Raw genomic sequence first — 13,413 nt, forward strand, 5'->3', positions numbered from 1 at the left:
TTGAGCGGTTCCACTCTACACTGTCAGAGATAATGCGATGTCTAAAAGCACAGAACTTACACAAATCCTTCTCAGAGCTTTTACATAGATCCATTTACGAATATAATAACACAATACACTCAAGCATTCAAAAGAAACCAGTTGAAGCATTTCTTGGAAAAAGGGCAAACATGAGTCAGGATGATATAGAGAAAGAAAGATCCGAAATTGCCCAAAGGCTTAAAGAAAAACAAGCAGAAGATATTAACTACCACAATAAGAAAAGGACTCAACCAAAAACCTATACGCCAGGAGAAATCATATTCGTAAAAGAGAATAGGAGACTTGGGACAAAGTTAAGTAAGGCATACAGACAAGAAATAGTAAAAGAAAACCAAAATACAACTGTTATTACAGAATCAGGAAAAACCGTACACAAAAACAATATCAGAAATTAAGAAATCAAATATTTTCAGATTTTTATTCGCCACGGCGACCGCCTATGTCAAGATTTTGGACTATACAAACTCTCAAATTGTTGCGTTTGATTCCGGTTTGGCAAAAATTCAAGATGGTAACTTCAGGATAATTCATATCATTGACATCGACAAATATCAAGAAACAATAAATTCCCTACAAAACATCCTTTCCCAGAACATAACCAAACACCATTTCCTTCATCCCTTCCTAACCCATGAGCTGACAGAGATTCAAGGATACTTGGACCGTTTGAAGCCAAACGTGAAAAATAAACGATCATTGAATTTTATAGGTTCAGCGTGGAAATGGATTGCTGGAAATCCAGACCACGATGATTTTGAAATAATAACTCAGAAAACTAATGAAGTTCTAGAAAACAATAATAAACAAGTTGTAATTAACAAATTGTCATTGAGAAAAATTAATGAGTTAACACAAATAACTAATGAAATAATAAAAAGTATAAATTACAGTGATGTAAACAGAGATAGATTAAGTTCAAAATTAAAATTTAAAATAGAAATATTAAAACAAGAAATTGTAAATATTCAATACGCTATCCATTGGGCAAAAATAGGAATTGTAAACTCATTCATACTTTCATCTGACGAGATAAATATTATTAAAAATATAATTGAAAAAGATTCAATACCGTTTGTTAATGTAGAAGAAATCTTTGAATTTGCTCAAATAAAAATCGCAACTAATAATCAATCTATCATTTATATTATTAGAATACCAATGACAGACAACAAAGTTTGTAATAGATTATTACTGAAACCTATAAAATTTGAGAAGTTCGTCAATAAATTAAAATTCGAAAATGTAATAATGTGCAAACAAGATTTAAAATTATACGGAATCAAGAGTGAATGCATGAAATACAATAATATAAGTATCTGTAATAGCATAAACTTAGAAGCTATAGAGAATAACACCTGTATTTCTAATTTGTTAAATAGCAAGACATCGAATTGCACGGTAACTGATAACAAAACAGTACCAACAGTTGAAGAAGTTTCTCCAGGGGTAATCCTGTTAAATAATTTCAATGAAACAATCCTAATAAATAATGTTACACAAAGACTTATTGGATCGTATGTCATCCAATATAGCAACACTACACTAAGTATTTCCGACAAATCATATTCCTTTTTTGAAATAAGCCATATTCAACCATTACCGGCGATTCTGCAACCTAGGGAGTCTGTTCTCAGTATAGAAGAGACGCTCTCTTTAGAGTCAATTAAAGAAATTCAAATTAGTAACACAAAAGCCATAAATTTATTGGGAGGCAAATACGAGTGGGGTCAAACCACAAATTTTGGACTTACCTCCTTCGCGATAATATTGATAATCGTTTTCATTATAAGGTCCAAGATCTGCAAAAGGGGAAAAGAAATTATACTCACCCCGTCTATAGCAGATTCATGTCCGTATGACGCACGTAATCGTGTTCCTATGCCGGAAGTAGTGGAATTGCCGGGAATACGAAGAATTTCTCATATTCCCTATTTTTGACCGATCGAGGACGCTCGGTTTAAAGAGGGGAGGAGTTAACGTTAACTTCTTTATTTCTGTTTCTGTTGCGCGTGCAAGTTCGATGGCACTTAAATATGCTTGCAAAATGCTTACAAAGCATTCATGTCATTCATTCGTATAAACAACAGATAAATGCTTACATTTTAAGAAACCTAACTCTAAGAAATAATAAAATCAAAAGTGCTAACGTTGCACTAAATACATTGTCCAACAAAACTTAATTTTAAGAATAAAGGAAAAATAAAGTCAGTCCCATTTTGTCACTCGAAAAAGAACGTTATGTTTAATTTATATGTTTTATCCGATTTAGGGGTTTAAGTCCCTCACATGTGTAATATGCACTCCACAAGAATGATATTTGGTATCAGATACAGCTCGGAAATATGTTCTTCAAGTTTTGTCAAGATCGGTTCAGATTTGGATATAGCTCCCATATATATCTTTATCCGATATCAGGTTTATTGTGCACCAAATGGCTAATATCAGTCCAAATAAGTTGGTAGCACGATTTATAATGAGTATTTTTGTTGGTATGAAACTCTCTCCGCTTAATATGAGATTTATATCATTTGAAAATGTAGAACTTTGTTTTTGGGAGGGTGGTCCCAGAAGAAGTTTTCTGTCATTGTCAATTTTTGAAATCGACCCATTTTTGATATGTCCACATATACCTTTGGCAACACTAAATCTAGTGGGAATTCACAAAACCGCTCAAAACTCGTCCAGCATCCGATACATGTTTATCCAAAAGACTTAATGTCAAGTTTTACGGTGTTTACAAGACATACACAGCGTGCTTATATACATTTTCAAATTGTACGCATTGAGACATTTAAGCTAAACTGCTGTGGGACAAGTAAACAAACAGTCCTCAGGGGTCTGTGAGTGTACAGATGTGTTTGAATGCAAAACAGTGCAAAGCGAACATCATAAAAGGTATGAAAACTGTAGTTTTTATAACTACCTATTTGTGCAACCAAATCAATGGTAATTGACTGCAATCAGAAATGATGTCACCCATTGATGGCAGGCACATCGCGCAAAATTGCATGAAAATAAACTCAAATCCTTTGTAAAGAAAAATCAATTCTATTTTGAAATACACTTTAAATTGCCTTGCACAATCGCATGGGATTCGCAGAGTAAATACCACCACGATTTCCACATGAGAGTATTTACATAGCGCATTCAAACATATAAGGATACACTGGCCAAAGGTGATTTTCAGTTCAGCAATGGAACAGACTTTGGTAAAGATTCCCACAGCTTGTCTTACTACGTTTTCAGATTCACAGTTTGTCTCAGCTCGCTTTCAATTGACCGTTACGAGACCCTTTTTTTATGAGACCATCTTGGCGACACACAGATCAGGTGAAGTAGTAATCGTTACAGTCATGTTCGTTCAAACAGTTCAATACGTGTTGTATGTGATGTGGACATAATAACGTCGTGTTGCAGTTCCTTGTCATAGATTTTGGCTAACAATACTTTGATGCAAGGTGGACGACTAGAAGATTTTAACGAGGAAATGGTAGACAATGGTCAAATGATAGTAAGAGTGACATAAATGCACTTAGAAATATTGTGGTGTTAAGAGATACAGGGTGAGATGAAAAAACTGCAACCAACTTCAGACTGCTGTCATTTCCAAGCCACTCGTCCGACAGCTGATAAAATTATTCCAGTGACAGCTCATTATATTGTTTACAAGCGTTCAAAAGCATTTTGGTGAGAATTTTCCAGAAAACAAGTTATTCGTGGTGGAATTCAAACTTGATAGTGTGATTTCTTTATATTTGGCTGGAAAACCACAAGTGGCTATCGTTAGAGCACTCCAGCATTTAAATGTGAATAAATCTTTTGCGTCTCGTACCATCGCTCGTTGCCGTTACTGTGATACTGGTAGCGTAGCCCTACGTCAAGGAAGTGAGCGGAAGAAAACAGCAACATCAGTAGAAATGGTTCGAAAAGTAAAGAAGCGACTTGATCGAAACCAGCGTCGCAGTGGCCGAAAAGTGGCTTGTGAGCTGAACATATCGCAATATTCCATTCGGCAAGTATTGAAAAATGAGCCCGGGTAAAGCCATTGAAATTCCAAAAAGTGCAAGAAAGAAAATAGATTCAAAAGAGCTAAAGAGTTGCTTTGCTTGGCAGAAAGTGGTGAACTGCCGAATTCGGTTTTCTCCGATGAGAAAACATTCGTTGTCCAGCAGTTTGTAAACAAACAAAATGATTGTGTTTACTTGCCAAAGAGGTCAGCGGAAAATGTGCATGTTCGATAGGCCACCAGAACTCAAGCGCCGGCCATGGTGATAGTGTAGTCGCTCGTTGCTCGTATTAATAGACCGTGGCATCGGAATAACTGCGGAATATTATTGCGAAAATATTCTGGAGGATGTATAAAGCCTTGGGCACGCAAACATTTTGGCTGCAGACCGTGGACATTCCAACAGGACACAAGAATGGTTACAAAATTAGGTTCCTCGCTTCATTTCCATTTGGTTTTCTCCGATGGTTTTCTCTCCGGAATTTAATTTTCTCCGATGAGAAGACATTTGTTGTCCAGCAAAATTATCGTGTTTACTTGTCAAAGAGGTCAGCTCAAAATGTGAAATTCCGGTTGGTCACCAAAACTCACGCGCCGGCCATGGTGATGATGTAGGCCGCTATAACAGCCGATGGTCTTGAAAATATTTTGGAGGGTGTATTAAAGCGTTTGGCCCAAGAATGGTTACAAAATGAGGTTCCTCGCTTCATTTCCAGCGCACAATGACCACCAAATTCTCCGGATACCGTTGGACTATTGTGTCTGGAGTATTTTGGAAAGCAAGGTTGACACTAAAAAATGCCAATGTGTCGATCACCTCAAGCAGGCGCTTCAACGGGAATGGGCAACAATATCGCAGAGCAACATTCGGGCAGCGTGTTTGACCGTTTGAAGGCCATAATTCGTGCCGAATGTGACCAATTCGAAAAAATCTAAACTTATTCTAAAATTTAATGCCATTTCCGACATTTTTGCTTTCATTTAATAAAATTTAAAAAAAAATGTAAAAATTGTGGCGTTTGACTTTGTTCCAGATTTTTTATCTCACCCTATCCTCTTCACGAAAGAATTTTAGACTTATACTTTCTTTGAGCATTTTGTTTTTCAAAATCTTGAACCCTTTATGGGGGAGGTACCAGAAGAAATGGTAGGATCTCTAATATCTTTACAACAGATCTTGTGTTGATAGAAATATTGAGATGTGCCAAGTCGGAGTGGAATTGGATATTAATTTCGAGTTTTATGAGCTTCATGGATATTGAAAAGACCCTTAGACCCTTTGTGGGGAAGGTAGCAGAAGAAGTGGACCGATATATTCCATCTTCACACCAGATCTTGGGCCAATAAAAATATTGTGATAAGTTCAATTTGAATACAATCGGACTCTTACATCACATTTTATAAAAGTTTTAATTATTCAATTCACCCTTTGCGGGTGCGGTACCAGAAGAGACAAGCCGATATCTACCTTCTTCACACCATACCTTGAGTTAACAAAAAATATTGGGTTGTGTGAAATTTGTATTTAATCGGATGCTAATTTCAAATTTTATGAGAATTGCTAATATTCATATTTTGACCCGCCGTGGGGAAAGTACCAGAATTAGTGGACCGAAATATCCCTTCTCAACACCAGGTCTTTCGCTTATAGAAATATTGCAATAAGGCGACTTCAAAGGGAATCGGATGCTTATTTTGCGTTTTATGAGCTTCATGGATATTGAAAATTTAGACCCTTTGTGGGGAAGGTAGCAGAAGGAGTGGACCGATATATTCCATCTTCACACCAGATCTTGGGTTAATAGAAATATTTTGATGAGTGCAATTTGAAGACAATCGGACTATTACATCACATTTTATCAGAGTTACAATTATTAAAAATTTCAAGCTCCCTTTGTGGGGGAGGTAACAGAAAAGGCAAACCGATATCTACCATCTTCACACCATATCTTAGGTTAACAAAAATATGGGGGTGTGTGAAATTTTTATTGAATTGGATGCTCACTTCGAACTTTATGAGAGTTACTACTATTCAAAAATTTGACCCGCCGTGGGTTAAGTACCACAATTAGTGGACCGATATATCCCACCTCCACACCAGGTCTTGCGCTGAAAGAAATACTGCAATAACCCGAGTTCAAAGGGAATCGGATGCTTATTTTGCGTTTTATGAGATTCATATTTATTTAAAATGTTGACCCGTTGTGGGGGAGGTGACAGAAGGAGTGAACCGATGTATCCAATCTTCCCATTAGATCTTTTTCTAATAAAAATATTGGGCTGTGTAAAATTTGTAGAGAATCGGATGCTTATTTCGTGTTTTAAGAGAGATACAAGTATTTAAATTGTTGACTCGTTGTGGAAGAGGTAAAAGAAGGAGACCTATCCCATCTTCATACCAGTCCAAGAGCTGTTTGAAATATTGGAATACGCGAAATTTCAAGCAAACATTTCAATTGAACTCTTATTTCACATTTTATAAGCGTTGAGATTATTCAAAATTGGGAGGTTTTGTGAGGGAGGTACTGGATGGAGTTGGTGGGTATTTTCCATTTTCTTATCTGACATGGCGTATACACAATTATTAGGATTTGCAAAGTTTGAAACAAATCGGACGATTCTGTCTTGTTTTGTGCGGTAAATTAATTATGGTAAAAATTTGACATTTTGTGGGAGAGGTTATAGAAGGAGTGAAGCGATATTGCTCATCTCAGAACTCGATCTATATTTAATAATATATTACGATGTACCAAGTTTGGATCAAATCGAATAGATCCTTCGAGATTTATCGTGCGCACCGGCCAGCCATACAGACATACGGACTGACATCGCTAGATCGACTCCAAATGTTCTGAAACGGATTTGGTCCAAAACTTTTATTTTTATGAGGTTTAGGGTATAATAAAGGCTTATTTGAAGAATATTTTTCTACCCTACAACACTATGTGTTGGGGGTATTACAAGTTTGATTGGGCCAAAAATTATGTAACACCTCGAAATATTGGTTTCCCACATAGGAAAGTATATATGGATCTTCCAATCTCGCCGAGCGGAGTCGATCTAGCTATGTATGTCCGTCCGTGCGTCTGTCCATGTTAATTTGTAATCACTCTACAGGTCGCAATTATGGTCCGATTCTCACGAAATTGAAAATGGAGGTGGGGTTATGGTCAGAATAGAACCCTATTGGTTTTGGAGACGATCGCATTTAGGGGTTGAAATGGACCAAAAACTGAAAAATTTTCTGATTTTGCAGTTTCTCTACAGGTCGCAATTATGGACCAATCGAAGTGGATGTTAGCATGGGGCTAGATCTTAGGGGTGTCTAGAAGTCTTCCAATTTTGATGGTCATCGGGTAATATTTAATGGGTGAAATAGACCATAACATTTGTGTGAAATAAAAGTCAAAATTCCCATTAAACCGAGTGCTCCGTGACATAATTTCGAAAGAGAAATCTTCAAAAATCTGTCTGGATATAAGGGGGCTTCTAACATATGGTAGTGTTGTAGGGTATCACATGGTCGGCCCCGCACGTCTATAGCCTTTGCTTACTTGTTTATGGATAGTATTAAAAAATGAGAAAATCCATTATAACTTTAGTAGGAACCTCGAAAATTGTATAGAAGTTTTAGTAGTGGAGAGTTAAAATACGCTTCTTGCTTAAGTCTTTTGTTTAGTTTGGACATTTCCCCCATCCCTTTTTTTCCAGTGTAGCTAACATTAGATTCCTAAATCGCTTGGTTTTTCTTTCCCTTTATTTGGAGTTTTTTTTTTTTTGTTATGACTGCTATTACTTTTTTTCGAACATTTACAAAAAACCACCAGCCAGCCACCAGATGTTTAAATGGGTAACCGGGTAATTGTTGTGTGGGCCATAAAAGAAACACTACATTGTAGATAATATTTGGCTATGAAAAAAGCTCTTCATGCTAATGCAGCCGAAGATATATCGGCAAAGGTAAACCTCCAGACTTAGCAATCAACGGTAGGCACCTAAAGCACACCACTTTAAAAGAAAAATTCTCTATTAAGAGAAAATTATACACACCAAACCAAATCGAAACCAAAAAAAAAAAAGAAAACCTAAACCAAAATGTTCAACATTGCACCTGCTAGCCCCCATAGACGGACTGACTGACACACCGAACCATAGACATCTAGACAGACGGATACATCTCAAAGTTAACAACAAACAAACTTTTATTAAGGATGTTAAAGTGTTTGACTCTTTTGCTGTTGCTGTTGTAGTTGTTGTTATTGTTGTTGATATGGAAACAATACAAACAACAGCTACTTGTATTTGTTGGCAAACAGACAACAAACAGATGGACCACTGGCGGACGGCTGACTGACTGACTAGCTGACATCATGGCGCAAACAGCAAATTGCCAACGACCAATTGCAACTGTAAATCCATTCCAAACCAATCCAATGAGGTTTAATGGGAATCCACTTAAAAATCACTTGAGAGGAATTGGACACTGATTGCATTATGACTTTGTTCACCTGTTAGCGGCAGTAGAAAAATGCTATAATGTTGTAGCCATAATTGTGTAGTACTTTAAACAAGTGAACAATTCGAAGACATGTTGGGTCAAAAAAAAAAAATATATAAATAAAACAAGTAAGCAAAGGCTACAATCGAGCGGGGCCGACCGTTGAATACCCTACAACACTATAATAAACCATACAGTTTATATAGGCGAAATACTCGACAGAATTCCACAAGATATTGTGACAAATAATAAAAGAAAACCATTCGGTTTCGTTCTCTAATTTTCGAATAATAGCAACTTAAACTAATTTGCTCATTTCCAATTTATTGGTAGATGTTCCTAGATCTGGAACCAATATTTCCCAAAGACCTACAACCTCTCAGAAGTGGCAAAAGATTAACATTTATCATTGGTTTTTGACTGAAACGCATCTATATGAGATACAGACATTTGACTAAATTCTTTCGCGAAATCAGCGTTATGTCAGAAGTGCGTCTTTCCTGTATTTGTGAATTCTCCAAAAAGACACTGGAATGGACATTTTCGTATTTTGTCTACAAAAGTTGGCAAACTCCTTCACACATTGAATATTTTTGGATAGCCATCCAAAACTGCTTGGCTTTTGCAATGTCCGGTAACCCCCATTCAAATGTGCGTGAGGATCGGGCGATAATTACGACCTGCCGACAATTTTGCAGTTTTTTGGTCCCTAAATATATGGCGATCATCTCCAAAAAGAGTAGGCTTCTATTCTGACCCTCATATTATCCCCATGCAAAATTTCATAAGGATCGGGCCATAAATGCGATCTGTATATGATATCCTGATATCCTAACTACTTAGTTTTGTTAGCTGTAGAAATATTACCAAATGTTTAATTCAAAATGAAAATATGCCAAAAATATGACAAAATTGAAAAAATATGAGAAAATTTTACAAAATCAATATTTTCATCTTTAGAGAGATATTTTTATGCGATTTTTTTAGACGTTTTTTCTTTCCTGCCAAGAGGCCATTCTGAATTAATGAGAACTGTCGAAATCAGTTCAGCCGTTCTTGACATATAAGAGATCTTTCAAGCATATCTCCTTTGATAGACCTATATATCGCACATATTTTGCTATATATCCGATTTGTTGGATAATAACATCAATGTAAAGGTCAGAAGGAACCTTGTGATGGCTTTATGATTTCGTCGGAATTGAAAATATTCGCGGTTTAATGAAAAATTTTGAATTTTTTTCAACACAAAAGATATGGTATATTTTACCCGCTAAATATTATCCGATGACCACCCAAATTAGTAGGCTTCTTCCCCGACCTAAACTCTATCTACATGCGGAATTTCGCGTCGATTGGTCTATAATTGCGACCTGTATAGCTGCTGCAAAATCTGACATTTTTTCAGTATTTGGTCCATTTCAACCCCTAAACATTTGGGGATCATCTCCAAAAGCAATAGGGTTCTATTCTGGTCCAAGCGCCACCTACATTCTAAATTTCGTGAAGATCGGGCCATAATTGCGACCTGTAGAGTGATTACAAATTAACATGGACAGACGGACAGACGGACAGACGGACGGACGGACATACATAGCTAGATCGACTCAGCTCGGCGAGCTAGGAAGATCCATATATACTTTCCTATGTGGGAAACCAATATTTCGAGATGTTACATAATTTTTGGCCCAATCAAACTTATAATACCCCCAACACATAGTGTTGTAGGGTATAACAAATATTACTGAAAACGAATATTTCTAAGTAAGGACTTGCATATTTCATTCAGGAGGTTAAACATCGCAACCACTCCTTGAACTTACAATATCGTATATAACTCTTATGTAGTTGATCAGCTCATAATGAGAATATTTTAATTTTTTGAAGTTGTTCATTGCAATTTTTTGTTTTCTTTTTTTTTTCAAGAGCATCACCTAAGATTATTGGTCATGCTTATTCATATATCTCTTATTAAACTTTTTTAATAAATGAATGACAGTAGCGCCCACTTGGACCTTATTAGACCATGTGAATCCGAACTCTTAAAGGAAGCATTTGATTGAAAGAAATTACAATTGATCTGCCTATTCCTTATCTCAAGTCCCGCTTAATTGAAAAAATCGTAATTTTATTTTGATATAAGGGTTTGTTCTTCTTTGTTTGCCGTTCGAAAAAATCATTTAAAGTCTAATAAAGTCAAAACAACTTAAAATTCTAACAGCCGAAAATGGATTATATATGTACTCATTTTGGCATTGCTCCATATGAAAAAACAACGGATTTTAGAAATTTTTATAGCTTCAACAACATTTCCCAACGAATTTTTATATAATTTGGAGGTTAGGTTTCTCATTAAAGCGATTATTCCTAGATAATTCTAACACTTGATATTAAGAATTTTGTAGGTCTTTGCCATGCTTTCAATGGAATGGTCTATAATTTAATAATACAATAACAAAATACGTAAAATATGCAAAAAGGTATGTCCTCTTTTAGAAATAGCCCCTATTAAAGAATGGGAAAAAAATCAGTCAAAATGGGTATATCTAAATCGAATGCGGAGATAAACGGGTGTGCGAAAAATTTAGATTTTGTCCTGTGGGAATGTCCGGATATCGCGAACCAAGGTTTTCTTAATTTAAACTTTTTGTAAGTAGACGGCCTTGGGTCGGGGCTTGAGACTTTCTCCTCTGGATATGTCCCGTCCCGGCTATCGCGAACCCAGGTTTGCTACATTTATTCAATATTAATTTATTTTTTAAACTTTTTAAACTCCTCTGAGTATGTCCAACAGCGGCTAATGCGAACCAACGTTTCCTAAATTTTATCATAATGTAAGAAGGAGGCCTTCGGCCGGAGCTTCTGCTTTTCTTCTCTGGGTATGTGCCGCACTGGCTAAAGCGAACTCAAATTTAAGTTAAGTTTTTATCACAGAAAGGTCGAGTGCTTGGGGAAAAATTCCATTGGCCGTTCTTATTTTCAATTGCACTGAACTTAAGGACAACATTCGTCTCAGCGAAACGACCATTCTCTGCAAATCGTTTGCTCTGGTCGATACGTTCGCTTTAGTTAATTCTCTTTCCTCCGATAATTTCGTTCACCTAACCCTATTCAACTTTACAAAATAAGACTTTACCCCGTTGGTTACAGAGGGAAAACATAATTTAATGCGAGGTAAATGTGCCTTATCAAAACAATCATTTGGACCTACGTCTCTCTGAACGAACTTCGTTAAACTAAATCTGGAGTCAATCTAATGATGTCTGTCTGTCCATCGGTTACCAGCCAGACTGGTTCGCGTCAACTTCGAAGTTCTAAATGTTTTATGTAATATTTATATTAAATTTAGAGAGGCTAGGTACTATTTGATGGGACCAAAACGTGTCTCATTGAAATATCGGTTTTAGACTTCAAGTCCCTTCGAAGGCTATCCATTTAAGGATGTTAGAAGTCGATATAAGGTTGTCCGTCCGTCTGTCTGGCTGGTGCGCACGATATGTCTCGAAGGAGGTATATCGTACTATTATTATTAAACTTAGATCTTGTGCCTCCCCTACAGAAGGTCAGAATTGTCAAGAAATTTTTTTTATAATTTTTTTATAATGGGAATAGTGTTAGCGATTTCCTTCAAATATAGTGTATCTCAACATTTCTATCAACCATGTATATATTGTCAATATGTTTTAATTAACAATTAATAGCATAAAATTGGAATTTAATAAATGTGGCAAATCTCAATAATGCTAATGCTTATTTCGGATTTAATAAACGTTTCGGTTATTCAAAACGTTGACCCCTTGACCAGATGTGCCAAGTCTAAATGGAATCGGATGTTAATTTCCCGTTTTATGAACTTAATGGATATTCAAAATTTTGACCTTTTGTGGTGGAGGTACAAAAAGGAGTGGAGCGATATATTCCGTCTTAATAAAAGATCTTGGGTTCATAAAAATATTAGGATGTGTGAAGTTTGAAGACAATCGGACTCTTAAATCATATTTTATAAGAGTTATAATTATTCAAAATGTTGACCCTTTGTGGGAGAGGCACTTGATGGAGTGGTCTGATATTATCCATTTTTACACCTGATTAAGATTTGCATTGCTTCCCTTTATGTGCAAAATAAATATATATGTACATTTCTTTTTTTTTTTTTGGAAAAATTAGACCTTTTGTGGGGCAGGTAACACAAGGAGTGGACTGATATACGCCATTTAAACACCAGACCTTGAACTAATAAAATTATTGGGATGTGTGAAATTTGAAGACAATTTTATAAGAGTTGTAATTATTGATATTGTCTATTTTCGCACCTGAAATAGCACTGACACAAACATTAAGATTTGCAAAGTTGGAGCAAAATCAAATTATCCTTTCTCTTTCTGTGCAGAAAAAATATTTTTTGAAAATTTCGACCTTTTGTGGGGGAGGTACCCGAAGGAGTGGACCGATATTTCCCATCTCCGAATTCGATCTAAGTTTAATAATAATGTTACGATGTACCAAGTTTGGACTAAATCGGATACTCCCATCAAGAGGTATCTAGTGCGCACGATAGACAGCCTTAGAGACAGACAGACGGACGGACGGACATCGCTAGATCGAAACTAAATGTTCTGAAACGAGTTTGGAACTTGAGATCTAGGGTCTAAAACTGTTGTTTCGAATAGGCACGTTTTGACCGTATCTCTAGCCGTATGGCTGAGGGTATAAACATTTATCAAACTTAGAACAGACAACACCTACTCCTTCGTTAGTCCTCAATAAAGGGCCAACCTTTAAAATTTCACTATAATTTTTAAAATTCGGAATATTTGGTGTTGCAGTTGTATGGGGCTATACGAAAATGTGGGCCTCCCTCTCTCCT

The sequence above is a fragment of the Musca domestica genome, unplaced genomic scaffold (genome assembly GCF_030504385.1).
Source record: "Musca domestica strain aabys unplaced genomic scaffold, Musca_domestica.polishedcontigs.V.1.1 74, whole genome shotgun sequence".
Taxonomy (NCBI): domain Eukaryota; kingdom Metazoa; phylum Arthropoda; class Insecta; order Diptera; family Muscidae; genus Musca; species Musca domestica.